General features: G+C 32.5%; 2 pseudogenes across 1 annotated transcript; both read right to left on the bottom strand.

Moving 5' to 3' along the window:
* Window positions 1–4,536: 4,536 nt before the first annotated feature.
* On the bottom strand, window positions 4,537–6,315 carry LOC150033032 (uncharacterized; annotated as a pseudogene). Its single transcript, XR_016523872.1, has 3 exons — window positions 6,312–6,315; window positions 4,883–5,659; window positions 4,537–4,775 (listed from the first exon to the last, which is right to left on the bottom strand). The product of XR_016523872.1 is annotated as an uncharacterized LOC150033032 (transcript).
* Window positions 6,316–8,882: 2,567 nt separating this feature from the next.
* On the bottom strand, window positions 8,883–20,312 carry LOC150033031 (uncharacterized; annotated as a pseudogene).
* Window positions 20,313–21,682: the final 1,370 nt, after the last annotated feature.

The raw sequence follows: 21,682 nt of genomic DNA, 5'->3' as shown, positions 1-21,682 counted from the left end.
TTCTTAACTAAATTTAAAAAACAAAACAACTTTTTGAAAACAACTTTTTTTAGTTCTCAAATTTTGGCTAATTTTTTAAACCATTGGTAAAAAGTAGACATCAAAGAAGGAAATTTGGAGTGGAAGTAATGTCTATAAGTTTAATTTTTAAAAATAAAAATAAAAACAAAATTATTACCAAATGGAGTACAAATACCTATCCAACAATGCCTTAAATTTTGAAAATTAAATTTACACATCTACTATATTTCTATTCACAAATTTGTAGATTTTTGCTCCTTATCAATGAGGTAAAAATCAAACTACATTTTTGCAAACTAAATAAAAGAATTAAAAGTTTCCAAAAAAAAATATTTTTTTTTTTTAGAATTTGATAAAAAATTCAAGTATATTTTCTTTAAAAAGTTAAAAATCATAATTAAAATATTGAAAGGAAAATCATTTTATAAATTAATAAAAACGGAAAACTAAAAACGATGAAAAACGATGTTTATGAAACTAAATTCATTTACGTTTTTTCATAATCTATTTTTAGAATGTAGAACTACTACTCATTTTCCTTAAAAAAATAATAATAAATAGTTGAAAACACTCCTTAACATTATTGCAGCCAAACATATCAATTTTAAAAAGGCAAACTTTTAATATTTATAAACTTTTTCGATTTAAGAGATAATTTATGATAAAGTAAGAGTTAAATCAACTATAATTAAAAAGAGTGAATCTAGAGTATAATCATTTCATCAACAAATCAACAAACCAAACAAATTAATTACGTGTTAGCATAAATTCTTTATATCTATATTGAATAGATAAACTCTAGTATCATTCATGTCAAATTGTCAAGAATAATATACTAGATTCCATTGCAAAATTGATGATAGCTTCAAGATGATGATGGATGACTATGGTCTTCCTCAACCAAAACTCCGAATGCTCTTAGTGGGATCTCTCTAGATGGGATTCAAGAAAAACTGATTGTTTATATTGTTTTGGTATATGGGGACCATAGCCTAAGGTCTCTTTATATACTAGTTCAATTAGGGTTCTCATTAAACCCTAATTAACTAAGAATGGGCTTTTATCCATTAAATCCATACTCAATTAGGAATCTAGGACCTTAATTAATTAGATCACATAATAGGGCCCAATCTAATAAAATAACCCAATGTGATAAATTATTAATCCACATACATAGCTCATACTTTAATTAAACATATTATTATTTAAATATGTCTAACAATCTCCCACTTGGGCTATGTCTTACCTAATATAATTAAATCACATAAACCTTAAGCGCGCATATTATTTCAATAATAGAATTTCCTTTTAATTCAATCTGGTCCATCTCCTGTATTAGCACGGAATCAAGGTGGCTTTCGTCACTACCCTTGTAACTAAACCTTCCTTGATCACCAATTCCAATACATTCAATGACATAGATCAAGTATGGATGGATAGCATAGAAACTACATGCAAAGTGATCTAGATCATGCCTGTTTCCAACTGGTCCAAATTCCTTAATAAGATCATTCTAAAAAAAACTTTATGCTAAACTGCATGCATCATAAACAAGTTCAAATAATAAAACATAAACCATCAACTTTATTCTATATAGAAAATAAACAAAATAAGGTCAAAGAACATCCTCAATAACAAACTCCCACTAAACCATGGAATCAGAAAAGTGACTAACACCCATGTGAGCAACATGCTCATGAAAAACTTTAGGTGGTAAACCTTTAGTCAATGGATCTGCCACCATAGAGTTTGTTCCTATGTGTTCTATCGAAATTTGACCATTATGAACTCTTTCTTTAACAACCAGAAACTTTACGTCTACATGATTTGACTTCATATTGCTTCTGTTGTTGTTGGAATACATCACAACCGACTTATTGTCACAAAATAATTTTAGTGGTCTTTCTATGCCAACCACTATCCGCAGCCCAGTGACAAAATTTCGCAACCATATTCCATGATTGGATGCCTCATAACATGCTATAAACTCCGCAGCCATGGTAGAAGAAGCCATAAGTGTTTGTTTAACACTTTTCCAGGATACAGCTCCTCCAGCCAACATGAAGATATAGCCTGAAGTGGATCGCAAAGTGTCTTGACATCCAACATAATTAGAATCAGAATACCCAATGATCTCCAAAACTTCTGATCTCCGATAAGTGAGCATATAATCTTTTGTTCTCTGTAAATACCTCATAACCCGTTTGGCTGCTTTCCAATGATCCATCCCCGGGTTACTCAAATATCTGCCTAACACTCCAACTATGAACGCAATATCTGGACGCGTACATACTTGGGCATACATTAGACTTCCAATGACTGATGCATAGGGAACCTTCTGCATCTACTTAGTCTCGAGTGTGGTCTTGGGGCATTGACCTAAATAAAATTTATCACCTTTAGCGATTGGGGTATCTCTCGGCACACAATCCTTCATGCCAAATATACTCAAGATCTTTTCAATATAGTTCTTTTGTGACAATCTCAAAATACCTTGAGAACGATCTCGCAATATTTCAATTCCTAATACAAAAGAAGCATCACCAAGATCCTTCATCTCAAAATTTCTTTTGAGAAATCTCTTAGTGTCATGCAATAAACCTACATCATTACTAGCTATGAGTATGTCATCGACATATAACACCAGAAAGATTGATTCTCTCCCACTGAACTTGTGATATACACAATCTTCCGCAATGTTCACCTCAAAACAAAATGAGGTTATCACTTCATGGAATTTGTGATACCATTGACGAGAGGCTTGCTTGAGACCGTAGATGGATTTCTTTAATTTGCACACCATAGACTTTGAATTACCAGATACAAAGTTTTCTGGTTGCACCATATAAATCGTCTCATTAATGTTCCCATTGAGAAACGCAGTTTTTACATCCATCTGGTGTAGCTCTAAATCAAAGTGAGCTACTAGTGCCATGATTACCCTAAAAGAATCTTTTGATGAAACCGGAGAGAAAGTCTCTTTGTAATCAATGTCTTCCTTTTGAGTAAAACCCTTTGCAATAAGACGAGCTTTATATCTTTTGATATTGCCATGTGAATCCCTTTTGGTTTTAAATATCCATTTACAACCTATGGGTTTCACTCCTGATGGTAGTTTGACAAGTTCCCAAACGTTATTGTCTTTCATGGATTTTTTTTCCTCTTCCATAACACTTATCTACTTTTGAGAGTTAGAACTTTGTAAAGCTTGTTGGAAGTTGATTGGATCATCTTCCATTACACCCACATCATCCTGATGTTCTTGAAGAAACACAATATAATCATCTAGAATTGCACTTCTTCTCTCTCTAGTAGATCTTCTTAATGGCACTTCTTGAGGTTGTTGAATTTGAACTTCAGGTTTAACACGGGGACTTCAATGTTGTCTTGTTCTATAATTGGTTCAATAATGAAGTCAGGAATTGAAGCCTGAACATCATTTATAATCACATGAGGAAAAGAAACCAATTCCTCTTCAAAGACAACTTTCCTTATATTATCTTCCCCTCAAACTCAACATCCTCAAGGAATCTAATTTCCTGTCTCAAACAATGATTTAGAAGTGGGATCATAAAACTTGAAACTCCAGGAGTGCTCAGAATACCCAACAAAATAGCAACTAATAGTTATCGAGTCCAATTTTCTTTCATTGGGCCTATAAGGCCTAGCCTCAGCTGGACAACCCCAGATGTGAAGATGCCTAATACTAGGCTTCTTTCCTATCTATAGCTCATAAGGGGTTTTAACTACTGCTTTACTAGGTACCCTATTAAGGATATATGCTGCAGTCTCACCCCAGAGGGATTCTGGTAGAGAACAATGACTAATCATACTTCTTACCATATCCTTAAGTGTTCTATTTCGCCTCTCCGCTACACCATTCATACTGGGTTTTCCTGGCATAGTGTATTGCAGGACGATTCCATATTCCTCTAGGTATTTGACAAAGGGCCCTGGACGCTGTTCACCTAATCCATCATATCTACCTTAATATTCACTACCACGATCAGATTTGACAGCCTTAATTTTCTTTCCAAGTTGAAGTTCGACTTCAACTTTGAAAGACTTGAAAACGTCCAAGGATTTAGACTTCTCATGAATTAAATATAGGTACCCATATCTTGAATAGTCGTCTATGAACGTAATAAAATATTGTTGTCCATTCCAAGAGACTGTAGGGAATGGACCACAAATGTCTGTATGTATTAGTTCTAAGACGTTTGAGCATCTGTTGGCACCTAATTTTCTTATGTTTGTCTGTTTTCCCTTAATACTTTCCACACAAACGTTGAAGTTACTTAAATCAAGGGAATCAAGAATTCCATCTGACACAAGTCTCTGAATTCTCTATTTACAGATGTGACCTAAACGCTTGTGCCATAACATAGTGGAATTCTCATTTAATTTATGCTTTGTACCACATGAATTAGATAACAGGATCTTGTTAAATGAAGCAAAAGAATCAAGCATATATAGATTATCAATTAAAGAGTCGGTACCAATAAGCTTAGAATCTTGAAAAAGACTAACTCTATTATTTCTAAAAGAACAAGAAAAACCAAATCTGTCCAAACGAAAAATAGAAACTAAATTTCGTCTAAATGACGGTACAACAAATTCTCATTCAGATCCAAATAACAACTAGTTTTTAAAAGTAGTCTAAAATTTCCAATAGCTTCAATTGGAACTGCTTTGCCATCGCCCACATAGATGAATCTTTCAGTATCACTTGGCGGCCGGCTCCACAAACAACCCTGCATTAATATACTTATGTGAGTAGTAGCACCAGAATCTACCCACCAAGTATCTGTAGGTACAGAAGCTAAATTAACTTCAAAAAAAACCAAAGTAAGAAGTTTACCCTTTTTTACACGCCATTTGGCGTATTTGGGACAATTTTTCTTGAAGTGACCTTTCCTTTTGCAGAAAAAACAAGGATTTTCAGTAGCTTGTTTCTTGTTTTTATTCTGGTGAGATGTCCTTTCTGCAGCATCCACAATTTTTCTTTTCTTTTTATCACGAGAGCATGTTGCCAAATGAGTACTTTCTGTCATTTCTCTCTTAATCCTATCTTCTTTTTGCACACATTGTGAGATAAACTCATTAATACTCCATTTATCATTCTGAGTATTATAGCTTATCTTAAACTGAGTGAATTGTGCAGGAAGAGAGATAAGTACCAGATGCACGAGTAAATTTTCATTTATCTCGATATCAAGTGCCTTTAATTTACCTGTGAGATTGGACATTTCCATAATGTACTCCCTTATGTTTCCATTGCTCTTATACCTCATAGAAGTTAAGTAAAAAAGACTACTTGATTCCCCTTTCTTATTTTTAGCAAAATATTTCTCAATTTAAGCAAGAAACTTATTGGCATTTTCACTTTCTGTGATAGAGCCCCGAAAAGACTTCGAAATTGAGTGCCTAATGGTCATCAGACACATACGATTTGACCGTTCCCACTTCTCTATATTAGCCATATTTGGTTGTTCCTCAGTAGAAGTAGGTTTATCGGTCCTTAATGCAAGGTCCAAATCCATACACCCAAGAAGTATCTCTAGGCTCTCTTTCCAAATCTTGAAATTCGATCCATTCAACTTAGGGATTGAACTCACAATAAACAACAAAACATATGCTCACAATTAAAATATAACAAAATAATTTCACATATGTGGTGGGCCCCTTTAACAAGATACCTAACACAACATTGATGTTTTGTCTTTGGGCAAAAACACCAACGGTAAATGGTACACTCAACGTAATAATCAAAGTACTAACAATTAACTCAAAAAATCGCCTTTCTTTGGACCGACTATTTTTCACATGAGCAATTCTTATAATTGTCACATACTCATTGCCACATGCATACCCACAATTTGGCTGAATAATTATCTTCCTTTGGGCCGATAATTATCCGCATAAATTCATGAATATGCACATCTTATATTTTAGAATTAAATTAATCTAGATATCAGGCTACTTTGGTAACATATTATTTTGACCAACTCAATCTAAAATATAAGATACAATAATATAATAATATTATTGTATAAAAATAAAAGAGGAAGACACCAAATAGTCTTTTCTAATATTCACTTAATAATTGCATACACATAATATAACTAAAGCAACACAAACATGTGAATATCGTCAAATAATCAATCATATTTAAACTTAATCCACAACATGATCAATTAAACTTAAATCCCCAACATGATTAATCAAATTTAACCTTAAATCATCAATATGCTAATTTAAATTAGATCTACAAATGATTATTCAGATACCCATTAAATTGCAAGTGGATGCAATAAATCAAACTAATTATTAAAAGAAAATACATAATTTTAGCTTCAGATCAAGTAGTGGTCACCAAAACCATACTGAAAGCAAAATAGTTATAACATTGAGTTGCAGTGAGGAAACAAGAAATCACTTGGACTTCTGAAGTCGGCAAGAACAATTAATTAAAAAAAACTTTCAGACCACCAAATTCCTTGAATTAAAAAAGCTATTGGCAGGCGACAATTGTTGTGAAACCCACGCACGCACAGCCGACAAAATAAAAAAATACTTAAAATCTTTGAATTCTTTAAACCAAAATTACTTTATCCCGCCGATGAAACCAAGATTTAAAGAATTAAAGATTCTATAAGTTCTTTACTGAAACCAAAATTAAAAAAAAAAAACAATGGAAAATAAATTTAAACCAACAATCCAATATGAAATTCAGGCTCTGATACCAATTGTTAGCATAAATTCTTTATATCTATATTGAATAGATACACCCTAGGATCATTCATGTCAAATTGCCAAGAATAACATACCGGATTCCATTGCAAAATTGATGATAGCTTTAAGATGATGATGGATGACTATGGTCATCCTCAACCAAAACTCCAAATGTCCTTAGTGGGATTTCTCTAGATGGGATTCAAGAAAGACTGAGTGCTTATATTGTTTTGGTATATGGGGGACCATAATTTAAGTTACTAGTTCAATTAGGGTTCTAATTAAACCCTAATTAACTAGGAATGAGCTTCTACCCATTAAGTTCATAGGGCCTTAATTGATTAGATCACATAATAGGACCCAATCTAATAAAATTACATAAATTATTAATCAAAATACATAATTCATACTTTAATTAAACATATTATTATTTAAATATGACTAACATGAAGCACTTATGATAGTGAAGTCGAGTAGTAGAATTATTTGCCTACTCAAACAGAATATTCCCTCATAAAGAAAAACAAATCTCACTCAAAATTAATTTTCAATAGAAAACAAACCTTAATTATAAATAATCCAAAATACTGGTAGGTGAACTTCTATTTCTAGAATAATTAGCAAATAATAGTTCACACTAAAAAATATAAGGAATTTTGAGATGAAATCTCATGTTATCTCATCAAATAAATCATACTACGTGAAAATCAATGTGGAACAATTCCAATCCATACAAAAACATTCGCTCCTTCAATATTAACGAATCACAAAGTTTCAAAATAAATAAATTAATTAACACAGCTCTGAATTTAAATCAGTCCCAAACAAGTTTCAAGAAGTAGTAAGAATAAAATTTTTTAATATAATGGATTAGATTACTCTACCATAAGCATATAATTTATTGGTAAATGGTAATCTTATCACTTTTAATTTTCAGCCTTCTCTGTAGGACTTCTCATACTAATTATCGATTAATTTATTAATCCATAGCTAAACATATTGAAACACATCATTTATGGACAACCTTTTCCTTCCAAACCAAAATATAAGCCATACTAAATTCATGCTTCTCTGACTTAGTTTCCATATAAATTTAAACAAAGATCGTTAAATCTCAAAACGTATTAACAATTGTGAAGTGAACCGATGTATGCTGGTAAATTTTTCTACTTCAATTGTACTAAAAAAAAGGACATAATTGTGAGCAAAGTACACCTACTCTCTTGAACATTAAACATGCTTAGTGAATCTAATTTTCTGGATAAATAGAAACTTTATTGTTCCCCATCCAAATTTATATTCTAATCAGCTTGAATCAAAGGACAAAACATGAAAGGTAATTCATCAGAAAGTGAAGAGGAGACTTTGATTTACAAAAAAAAAAAATGCAATAGAACAATCTTTAGCATTATTTGTTAATTTAATAATTTTATTCCATCAGATCCTATATTTCTATGTCATATCTAACTTTGTTCACGTTAATTTGAACTTTTCCCTTCAAATTAAAAAGCCAAGATGTCAAACTAATTTACCATCAATGACTACGTTAATTATATGATGATTGAAAAATCCAGGTTTTTATTAACTAAATAATAAAATTTGAAATGTTTTTTCTCTCCCACCAATAATCTCCTTAAATTATATGTTATGATTGCATGGGCTATCTTTATCAATTGTTTTAATAATTGTATGAGGATTACTTTTTAGGTCTTTTTTTAATAAAATTTTCCTAATGAACCATTTTTAACATGTTCCGAAAAAAACAAAGGTAAGAAAAATTAGGGCTGACACTGTTCAATTAAACTTTTGTTTACATTTCACATTATTCCAATCTTTAACCGTAGCTTAGCTTATAATCTTCTCTAAAATTCTTTTAAATAAACTAAAATTAATTGTAAATAAAAACCTCACAACATAAATATAATTAAATTATATCTGCATGTGAATATATCTAAAAAAGCTTTTTAAAAGGTGAAAAATTTCAGAAGTGTAGATGCATGGTGAGACAAGAATAATGAAATGTCAAGATCTCTGGATCTTCAGGTAAATACAGCCATATATCTTGAAGAAAAAAAAAAGGGTTTACCTTTAAAAAGAAGAAGAATGAACAAAAAAGAAAAAAAAACCTATTGAGAGGAGATGGCGGCGACGACGACGACGGCGGCGGAGGAGAGCGCCAAGATGGCATTCACTTGCAGAAGCACCTGCACCTCAATGGCCTTGTTTTCTGCAGGCAGAAAAAAGCAAAGCTGAAGGTGTAGGTGCAAATGCAGGTGAAGGCTAACAATTTGGCCTGTTTTTTTTCTTTCTTCCTTCCTTGTAGATTAATATAAATATTTATATATATATATATATATATATATATAAACTCAAAAAGTATATATTATATTATATAATAAAGTTTGATAAATTTGGAGAATGTAAATTTGGTTATATGGGAAAGGGAAAATGTGAATTAGAGAGCGTTAGGGCTAAGTGAAGAAGAGATAAGGATGTGAGAGAAGTGATTTATTTATGGTACAGTGTTAGGACAGAAGTGGTTCACTTTGCCCACGTGATCCAAACCCTCCTCCCCACGTGGCTTTTCTTTTTCTAATCAATCACCTTTTGACACCTGTACTTTACCACCTGATCTCGACCCATGGACCACATGCTCCACTCTCCCCAAACTCCTTTTTTTTTTCTTTTTCTTTTTCTTTTTCTTTTTCTTTTTCCTTTATTTAATTTAATTCATTCAAGATACGAAACTGCCACAGACAACACACAACCAAGTGGGATCTCCCTTTTTAAAAGAAAAAAAAAAATTATTTTTTACATTTTCCTTTAAAAAAAAGGACTGAAAAATTGTTGGGGGTAAAAAAATGAAATAATGATTTTGTATGGAAGTCCCTGGAATAATTGTGTGGGGGTGGATTAGAAAGGACAAATGGATTTTATCCTATCGAGAAAAAGATATAAATATTATTTTTTTTACAGCACTACATGAAAAGACAAATATGCCCTCCAACGCGTGAACTTGAAAAACTCAGATCAGATTCTCTTCTTGTTGGATGGATGCTAATTTCTCTTTATTTTACATTCACTCACCTACATCGGCCTACCTCCTCTCTTCTCGCATTTTTTTTTTTTTAAATTTTTTTTTATTATTGTTTAGGTCTCTTTCCTACTTTTTCTTTTTTGGCCCCTACATTTTTGTTGGTATACTTTTCGAGATTATTGTTGACAGCAAAATTAGGTCAAAAGACCCAACAAATAAAAATTATGATTAATTGAGATGAAATCGTAGTCTATTTTATGTTATGAGACAATGTTGGATTATAATACTTTAGAAACAATACTCTAGAAAGTTGGATTGGGTCAATCTACCAAGAATAGGCTCCAAAGGATGGGGACAAGTTGGTTTTGGCCTAGATATTCAAGACCAAGGTAAGCCAATTGGGTTGAGCATCTCAATTATCTTGCTCACTCTTTATTAATATCTCTCCTTTGCTTATGTCTTGTCTATCCTAGGTTCGTTTGCAATGAGACAACTTCCTTGATTTTACACTCAAATTTAGCTCCCTCTCTTGAGTTTCTTTTAGGTCTAGAATTATTCATTATGAATATAATCATATCAATACTTTAATATTTGTATCTACTTTTATATTATAAATTTATCTCATAATTATATTTTGGGGTCTATAATTTAGTTTGTTTTATTAAAGTTCACATTTTAATCTCGGTACTACAGACTTTAATTCATATTGTGGGTGAACATTATAAATTTTTTGACCAATCATAAATCGTCACATCATTCTAAAAATTAATGATGAAATAAAAAATGATTGATTATATTTTAAAAATAATTATAAATTGACATGTATTCCCATATTAAAAATGAAAACAACAAATCGATGGATCCTGATAAGGACTTTCTATACATGTAACCTTAACTCTAGACCCATATTACACATTTGTCTTTAACATTTAATTTATTTAAAAAAAGGGCCAATAGAATACAAATTTTCACTAAAGTTGATGTGCATTTACCATTTAAGCCTCATCTATGTTTTTCTATTATATATATATATATATATATATCCAACTGTGCACCATGATTCACCCGTGTTCATGGTCAACCTTAAGGGATGCTCAAGTCCCAATTCATTTTTTGCTCGACTCTTTGAAGCTTCGTCGGACCTTAGGTGAGGTTATTCCATCCTCAACTGAACTGAACTCATGCGAAATCGAACTTCATTTGGCCATACACATTGCCCATATGTGTATTTTCCCTCATGTGCGACTCTAGCCAACTTGCCTCTACTCTAGGCCAAGTCTTGAGGCTCGACCTTGCCAATATATGAGGCTAAGGTCATCACAATATAACGTTGCATCTCTCTTCATCATCTTGGTTCCCAACAATACGTTCCTCACATTTTTACATCGTTTTGGAACTTCAACGGGATGAGTTCTGACCCTTCGCTGGGCTAAAACAAGCTTATAACCCTCTATCGGTGATTCAAACACTTATCGGGGCTTTTCGGGACATAACAATGCTTATCGGGCCCTACCGGCCTACTTCGGCACCTATCGGGCTTCTACCGGCCTAATGATCGCTTACCGGGCTCTACCGAACCATTACACTGCTTACTGGGACCACTCGAGCATGTATCCTATATATATATATATATATTCGATTCTCTCTCCCCCATGCACAATCCTAGGGCTTCGCGCCCATTGATATTGTATTTTAAAAAAGAAAAATACGTTGGAGTCTTCTTCTCCTCCGTCATCCATATTACTTCTTCCTTCTTCTCCCTCCTACCTATTCTTTCTTCTTCCTCCTCTTTCTTTTTTTCTCCTTCCTGACAGTATGGTTGCAGAAGGACGACCTCGCACAAGGCAAAACTTTCGGCATCGGGCACGAGTAGATCCGACGGGGGCATGAGCAGGTCTAGCGTAGGCACGAGCAGATCCAAAACAGGCTCAAGCAAACAATAGCGTGGTTGCAGACGAATAATGTGAGACAATGAAGAGCGAAGCTTTTAGCACCAGACGCGAGCAAATCCAGCGTGGACTTAGGTAGATCCAATTGATGGCGGCACAGGCTCAAGCAAACGGACGAGAGATGACGTAGCGAAGCTTTTGGCATCGGGCGCGAGTAGATCTGCGTGTGGACTTGGGCAGATCAAGTCAGAGCTAGACAAGAAGATCCGATCGATGATGGGGGTTTTGAACGAGATGAAGATGGGGAGAAGAAGAGATGAGGAGAGTTGTTGGACACACAAAACAAGAATAAATGTGTATTCGAAAACCATGAATCCAAAAAAAAAAAAAAAAAAAACGTGAAACCAATGAAATAGAAAATAAAATTTTAAAATAAAATTTTATTAAATACATTTTTTTCTCTCCAATTAAATTAAATAAAGGAAAAAATCTCAACAAATAAATGCATTTTCTATCTCCATTTGAAAATGTTAAAAAATCATATTAAATGCATTTTCTCTCCATAATAAATGCAGCTCTCCATCATTAAAAAGCTTCGTAAATAGGGAAATATATATAAAAATTAAAAATAAAAATAATAAAAAATGGTAAATTATCCAAAAATAATATAAAAAATATTTCTTGAAAAAATTCAAATTTAAAGACATTTTTGAAATATATGGCCTAAAGATGACGTTTTATGTAAAAGTCCCTTCTGATAATGTTACATGTCTTCTTTATGACCATTGGATCGGATAGGTTGATTGGGTCCAATTGGGTCATGATATTTGGATCCATATTCAATTGAATTTAAAAAGGGAGAACTGAGTATATAGTAGAATTTTAGGTTTCAGTTGAAGAAAGAGCAGAACCGAAATTTAATAAGAATTTTAGCAAATCTGTTGTCGAACACATGATCAGACTTTTTCTAATTCCTAATTTTCCCACAATGTACATAGACTAAGTTATTAACATTTATATAGGTAGTATTATTAACTATTGAGTTATTAGTTTTTTTTTTATCAGAATCTGATTAAATAAAAACAAAAAAACATATATTTTTGTATTTAAACGAACAATCCTTCCTAGTTCTTCTCTTCAAATATCCCTCTTCAAATAAATCTTCATATCTGGTTAATATATTTTTCCATTTAAACAAGTAATCCCTCTTAATCTTTTCTCCACAAATATCTCATATGTATCCCTCTTTTCTCTACAGATTTAGTTTTATCTAACTAGTTTTTTTAATTATTATTTCTTTTTGTTACAAGATTTAATGTTTATCTGAATATTTTTTCATTTATTTATAAATATTGTTATTTATTTGTTTTCATCTTTTTCTAATGTATTCGTTTTTATTTTCATCATGTTTTATTTAATATATTGATATGAAGTTATGAGATTTAACTGACATATATTTATACAGTATAGTTGTAGCGTGAAGTTATAAAGATTTTAACCATCATTTAACCATCATTTTTCATGATTCCTAACTATAACGCCATATTGCATCTACCTAAAACTCTACTAATATCAATATAATTTGGTAATTTGGTAATTAGCTAATATATGTTTACAAACAGAATGTAATAGTAATATAAAGTTATTAGGTTTAACTAATTTACCTTTACACATACATGCAATGATATGTAAGTTATGAGGTTTTATGTAACACCCCAACCATTTAAAAATAGTTATTTTCAATCTAATCAAATTTAATTATGGATTTTGTCTTTCTTATTTATTTTTTAAATAAATGTGAGTTCGATAAAATCAAAATTTGGCTTAATTTTACTTTAATAGATGTCCAAGATCTAATAAATTAAATTTACAAAAGATTAAATTAAAATATTTAGTTTTCAAAATTTTGAATATAAGTTTCCTAATATTGGAAGTTTAACGTATTTATTTTAATTTAAATTTTTTAGAATCAAAATTGAATTTATTGGAAAGATTATCTTATGGAGGTGATAGAAGATATCGATATATTTGGAATTTAAGAGGCAAAAAAAAAAAAAAAAACTATTATTATTATTATTATAATATAAACATATTTAAATAAGTTTTTTAGGTTAAAATAACATATATATAAAAAAGAAAGTTAAACAAATGGTTGAAAAAAAAAACGCTAGTTATTTAAGAGCAGCACAAAGTCCTCGCTAAGGATGTTTATTTACCCCATGGGGTTGAGACCCGTGGGATCTGTCCCGAACGGGGCGAAAAATCCTCGAGTAGATGGGAAATGGGAGAGGGAGCGGGGATAATTTTTTCCGGTTGGCTAAACGGGGACGGACCCCAATGAATATATTATATAATAATAATAATAATAATAATAAATATTATTATTATTATTATCATCATCATCATCCATCATCAATCATCATCAATCATCATCATCATCATCATCATCATCATCATCATCATCATCATCATCATCATCATCATCATCATCATCATCATCATCAACTCATCATCACAATCATCATCATCATCATCATCATCATCATCATCATCATCATCATCATCATCATCATCATCATCATCATCATCATCATCATCATCATCATCATCATCATTATCATCATCATCATTATTATTATTATTAACTCATAGTCTATTTACATAAACAGAATATGAGTTTACAATAATAATTATTATAATAGTTATAATAATTATTATCATTATTTTATCTATATACTTTTTACAAAAATTGTGGTATAAAAAGTTAATTATTTTCTAATTTTTATTTCAACCTTTTCATACTTTAATATATTTCTAAATTGTTTTAATATTTAAGACTTTCTACCTTAAGCCATAAATGTTGTAGTATTTAATGGAAAGCTTGACTATGATATTGTAATATTTAAATTTTAACTTTTAGAAATTATATGATTAAATTATATTTTTTACACATATAATAGTATTGTTTTAATAATAAATTTTTATACTATTTTCATTAAATGAAAAATTTATTGGAAATAACTTATTTAATATATATAATTTTATTTAGTTGAGAATAAACAAAATTGCTAAAAATAAATATATTAAAAAAAAACAAACGAATTTTTTTTTTCTGTTGGGAACCCGATCCCCACGAATTCCTCGTGGGGAATCCCCCCAATCCCCGTAGGGAATTTCGTGGGGACGGGGAATGAAATAGGGGGGGCAGGAAGCCTTCCCTGTATCCGTCCCACCCCGTGGACATCTCTAATCCTCGCCCCCCTCTCCTCCTTCGCATGAAGAGCAACATTTTCTGCTTCACACCATCATCCTTGCCATTCCGCTCGACTGAAGTCCACCACACGCCTTCGACCACCTCACGTCGTTAAGGTACTACATATACGTCATTCAATAACATATATTATTTCTTGTCCTAAAAAAAAAAAATTAAGCCTGCCTATAGCAACAGCTGAAATGGCCTCACCAGTACCGACTTTAAAAGTCATCTCTCCAGCTACCAATTGTCTCTAGGAATTAAATCTTTGATGAGAAGAACATACATGATTAGTAGCTCCTGAATCAACTATCCAAGTAGAATCATCGTTCTCTATTAAGCACGTCTCCAAGATAAATAAATGAAAATTGTTTTCTTTGTAGTTCTTCCTCTTCTGGAGAGAAATGAGATAAGCTCCATAACTCATATCATAAACTCCAAGTTTCATTTCAGAGGAAAATCCACATCGATTAACTTCACTAGATTTAACAAAAATTGCTTTCTCTATTTGTTCCTTGACATTCAATATGGACTAGAGTTTATTCAAGGAGCTGACATTACTAGTTTCATTGTCATCAATCCGGTTTTGCTTGAATTGTGAGAACTTTCGCTTAAAAACTTCTTGCATTGATTGCATGATCTGATATAGTGACCATACTCTCAAATCTTTTGGCTAATGCATCAGGTATGCTTGCCAAAATGTGAACCCTGGCCTTAAAATTAGCCTTTTTCCACATTTCATATGCATCACGAACATAGTTGATAAGCGCCCGCGATGCTTGTTGGATGCAAAGCTAGAGGTCCTTCTAAGATCCTTGCAGACACTCACAAAGAAAGCTACTTAGATCGAACTTAGAATCTATGATGGTCACTCTTAGATCCTAAGACAACTCACTTCAGAATTAGCTTGATCAAGACTAATCCTAATGAATTGATTTAAATATCAAATCTATAGCAAGATTTGAAAGAAAAAGACAACAGCAAAGGGTTGAATAAGCACAAGCTTTTTACTATGGATAATCTGAGTTTTAAAGAATATTACAAGCCATTTTATAGGCCAAATGGTTCGTGGATAGACCAAGAAACTCAAAAGTCATTCAAATACAATTAATTGCAAATTGTAGAAAATAACACCTAGAAACTTGAAGCTTAATTGCATACTAAATTATAAGTCAAAATGCAAAACTAGGAATATAGAAAATCTTCAAATTGTCTTAAATATCTTCTCTAGAAGGCGGCAAAGTAGATATACACATTTGACAAGGTTTAACATCACATTTTCCCATATAGTGCACACTTGACAGCATTTTCTTCACAAAAACTGCACACTTTTTTTGACCACCATGTCATCTTCCAAACTATAGGACTTTTCCCATGCCATCTTCATGCCATTCTCTTCTTGACTCATTGAATAACATTATATAAAACTTTGGTCTCAAAATTATTTGTCGGTTCTTGTGAATTTGCTAGTTTTTGAAGATGTAGTGTGAATGCCTCTTGAATCTTCTTTGCCTTACTTCTTGTAATTGGTCCTTTAGGTGCATGCAATGGTTCAATGGTTGAATTCATATCATTCCCTCTTTCTTTAAAAGGATCTGTCCTCAAATCAAGGTCTTCATTCCCTACATCAACAGGAGCCAAATCAGCCACATTGAAAGTAGAATTTACGTTGTACTCACCTCGAAGATCCAATTTGTAGGCATTATCATTGATCTGCTCTATCACTTGAAATGGACCATCTCCTCTTGGTTGAAGTTTAGACATCCTTTGATCCGGAAACCTTTCTTTTCGTAGATGAACCCAAACCCAATCATCAGTTTAAAAATCATTTTCTTTCTCCCTTGGTTTTTGCTATTGATGAGCTTTTGATTCTTCTTTTCAATCCTTTTTTTTTGACTTTTTTATGCAATTTTGTTATGTATTCTGCTCTTGAAACAGTTACATCACTAGTAAACATATTAGGTGGCAAGGGTGACAAATCTAACGAAGCTAATGGATTAAAGCCATACATAACCTCAAAAGGTGAACAATGAGTGGTGCTATGTATTGGTCTATTATAAGCGAACTCTACAAAAGGTAGAGTATCCTCCCAAGACTTGAGATTTTTAGACATTAATTATCTAAACAAAGTTCCCAATGTTCTATTAACCACCTCAGTTTGCCCATTGGTTTGTGGGTAACAAGTTGTTGAAAATAAAAACTTAGTTCCCAATTTACCCCATAGAACTTTCCAAAAATGACTTAAAAATTTTGCATCTCTATCACCAACAATGGTCTTAGAAATTCCATGCAATCTAACCACTTTCCTAAAGAAAATATTAGCTATGTTAGTAGCATCATCTGTTTTATTATATGATATGAAATGTGCCATTTTACTAAACCTATCAACTACCACAAAAAATGCTATCATGATGTCTCCTAGTCTTTGGTAGTCCTAAAACAAAATCCATGCTAATGTCAACCCAAGGTTCACTAGAAACATCTAAAGGTGTGTAAAGACTATGTGGTTGTGTCTTAGACTTAGCCTCCTTACATTTGAAACATTGTTTGCACACTTTATTCACATTCTTTCTCATTTTCAACCAATAAAAATGTTCAGCTAACATGTTATATGTTTTAAATTCCCCAAAATGCCCCATTAATCCCCACCCATGAATTTCCTTCACAAACAACTCTCGAATGGAACACTTAGGAATACAGGTTTTCCTTTCCTAAAAAGTATTTCATCAAACACAATATAATCATGCACATTTTTCCCTTCTAAAAATTAAATATACACATCATGAAATTCAGATGTCTTTACTTTGTACAATTCAATCATGTGTTTCAAACCAAGATTTTTTTGCATTAAGGGAAGAAAACAATGCATACCTTCTTGATAATGCATTAACACCATATTATCCTTACCTTTCTTGTAATGAATGACGTATGAAAATGTTTCAATGAACTCTACCCATTTAGCATGCCTCTTGTTCAACTTTGTTTGGCTTTTGAGGTGCTTCAAGCTTTCATGATCCGTGTGGATGATAAACTCTTTTGGCCACAAGTAATGTTGTCAAACTTGCAAAGCCCTTACAAGTGCATGTAATTCCTTATCATATGTGGGGTAGCTAAGTTGTGCTCCATTTAGCTTCTCACTAAAGCACATGATTGGCCTCTTTTCTTGCATCAAAATAGCTCCAATCCCTATCCCACTTGTATCACATTCAATTTTAAAAAATTGGTCAAAGTTAGGTAAAGCAAGACAAGGTGCATTAGTCAATTTATCTTTCAATTCATTCAATGCATTTTCTTGCTTTTCTTTCTATTCAAATTTCACATTCTTTTTAGTAAGTTCATTCGATGATGAGGCTATACTACTGAAATCCTTAATAAACCTTCTATAAAAACTAGGCAAACCATGAAAAGATCTCACCTTGGTTGCATTGGTGGGTGTTGGTCACTCTCAAATAGCTTTGGCCTTTTCTTCATCAACTTTCATCCCATCCTTTCCAACAATGAATCCTAAGAAATTGACTTGGTCTAGACAAAAATTACACTTTTTGAAATTGGCATAAAGTTTTTCTTCTCTAAGTTTAAGCAAAATTGTCTTGACATGTAACATATGTTCATTCAAATTTTTAGAGTAAATAAGAATATCATCAAAGTATACCACAATAAATTTTCCAATGTATTATCTCAAAATTCATTAGCCTCATAAAATTACTTGGTGCATTGGTAAAATCAAATGCCATAACAAGTCACTCATAAAGACCAAATTTTGTTTTGAAAGCCGTTTTCCACTCATCTCCCACATGCATTCAAATTTGATGGTAACCACTTTTAAGATCAAATTTTGAAACCAAGTTTGCACCATGTAATTCATCTAGCATGTCATGCAATCTAGGAATAGGATATCTATATTTTACCGTTATTTTGTTGATGGCTTGACAATCAACACACATCCTCCATGTTCCATCTTTCTTGGGCACTAAAATGACTGGAACCGAACAAGGACTCATACTTTCTCGAACATAACCTTTAGCCATGAGTTCTTCCACTTGCCTTTGAATTTTCTTGGTCTCGATTGGATTGGTCCTGTAGGCCGCCATATTTGGAAGCGTTTCCCCGTGTATGAAGTCAATTTTGTGCTCAATTCCTCTTAAAGGAGGTAGACCCGTAGGTGCATCTTCATGTGGAAACATGTCATTAAATTCCTGCAAAAGATATTTAAAAGCACTAGGAAAACCATCATTAAAGTTAGGTTCAGTTACTAAACACGTTCCTTTGCACATAAGTACAAAGTTTGGTGCTTTGAATGAAAACATATTCCTCTCTTCCCCTTTCTCATAACCAAACTCACACTCTTTCTTTTCTCCTCAAAATCACTCTTTTCTGTCTCTTGGTTTTCACTCACTTTTTGCCCCTCACTTTTCTCCTTTTTTTCGCTTTTCTTCTTTAACTTACTTTATTCTCTCCTCTCTTGATCCTAAAATTCTTTTATTTTCTTTTCTAATTTCACTTGATCACATTGTACTTCATATGGAGATAATGGAAGCAAAGTAAACTTCTTCCCATTCAAAGTAAATGTGTACTTGTTCAACAAACCATCATGTGTGACTTCTCTATCATATTGCCAAGGTCAGCCCAATAACATATCACCTGCATGCATAGGTACTACATCGCAAAGAACCTCATCTTTATATCTTCCCAAAGTAAAAGAAATAAGAACTTGGGAGTTTACCTTCAATTCTTCTTTGTTTGTTAACCATTGAAGTTTATATGGTTTTGGATGTGGACGAGTAGTGAGCTGGAGTCTTTTTACAAGAAAACTACTTACTACATTTGTGCAACTTCCACAATCAATCACCAAGCTACACGGGGTTCCTTCAATCAAGCACCTTGTGTGAAATAAGTTCTCTCTTTGATCTTCAACTTTCTCCTCATTGATCTACACATTAAGTACTCTTCTTGCAACTAAGAATATGGAGTTACCTTCTTCAATGTACTCATCATCAAAGGCTTCAAATTCTTCCTCAAGGCTACCATATTGTTCATTACATTCATCTTCTGAATCAATAATTCCATTTCTTATGACCATGACTTTTTTATTGACACAATCTTTGCTCATGTGCCCAAATCCTTTGCACTTCCAACATTGAATGAAACTAGATCTCTTTCTTTCCTCCTTTGAAGCTTCATTCTTTTTAGTATAGGTGCTCCTAGCTTCCGCTCTTTTAGGAGCCACAAACTTCCCTTTTGCTTCACCCCTATTCACAAAACCATCCTTATTCCAAACATTAGAATTTGAAAAGGTATTAGCTTTAGAATTATACCTCTTGGAATATTCCTTTTCTTCTCTCAATTGTTCCTCAATTTTGATTGCATAATGATACATATCTTTCAAGTATAGTTGTGGATATCTTAACGATATGAGCAATTTTTCGATTTAAACCTCCAAGGAATCTAGACATGGTGTCTTCTTCTTCTTCTCGAATATTTGCTCTTTCTATCAAAGTTTCCATCTCTTAATAATATTTAGCTACACTTTTTGTTCCCTGCCTCAAAACTTGCAATTTAGATCTCAAATCTCTTTCATAATGTTTTGGAACATACCTCTTTCTCATGGTCTCTTTAAGTTCTTTTCAAGTTTCAATGAGATCCTCCTCTTTCCTTCTTCTCTCGGATTTGAGATGTTGATACCAATTTCTCGCATAGTTAGTAAATTCGGCATGACAAGTCTCATCTTCTTATTCTCACTGAATGTGTTGCAATCAAACACATGTTCTATCTTCCTTTCCCATTCCAAGTATGCCTCCGCATCCGACGTTCCACAAAATGGTGGAATTTTCAGCTTGACTCCACCGCCTCTATCTTTATGGATTCTTTCTCCTCGTCTAGGGTGCATATTATTTCTTCCTCTTCCTCTCATGTTTCCTCTTCCTCCAATTTTTCTTTCTTGTTCAACTAAGTCAATTACTCCCTCATTTTCTTGTAAGACCCTTTATTGTTGTGCCCTTCTTTCTTGCCTATCTTCCCTCATCATTTCCATCATGCCTTGAATGGCTTGAAGAATAATCATATCAGTATCTCGTACTTGTGGTAATCCTTCACCCTGTGACATTTTAAAGTTAGTAATAAAAGGACCTCACCACACTTCTCACCAATTTTACTCAAGAACACTCGTGTTTATCACTCAAGGGTATGCTTTTGGTACTAGGTCAAAGATGTAAGGGTTGGCTTATATTTTTTGTGCAATCTCACTAAAAGTTTGATAAAAAAAAAAAACCAATTCAAAATGATCAACTCTCACAAACTAAGACTAGAGTAACTAAACTTAGGCTAAAAATAAAACAAATATGGATTTGTTTTTTTCAAATGAATGACAAGAAACTTTCATGTGCTTTAGATCTTTGATTTCTTTTCTTCTTCTTCCTTTTCCCTACTGTTTTTTTCTTTTTCTTTTTTTTTTTTTGCTGACATTTTTTTTCTTTATGATCCAAGAGCCGATTTGAAGAAATTTTCAAGACAAGTTGTAATATATCTTGTTACAAGATGTAAAGCAATTTCTATGGAGAAAAAAAATTGAATAAAATTAAAGATAACACCTCTAAAGTCAGCCAAGAATGATGAACAAATGCTCTGATACCAAATGATAAGCGTCCGCGATGCTTGTTGGATGCAAAGCTAGAGGTCCTTCTAGGATCCTTGCAGACACTCACAAAGAAAGCTACTTAGATCGAACTTAGAATCTATGATGGTCACTCT

This window comes from Benincasa hispida, chromosome 10, assembly GCF_027475165.1.
Source record: "Benincasa hispida cultivar pf3 chromosome 10, pf3_genome.v1.1, whole genome shotgun sequence".
In the NCBI taxonomy this organism is placed as follows: Eukaryota; Viridiplantae; Streptophyta; class Magnoliopsida; order Cucurbitales; family Cucurbitaceae; genus Benincasa; species Benincasa hispida.
Note: the sequence above shows the minus strand (reverse complement) of the source record. Positions and strands in the feature narration are given on the sequence as shown.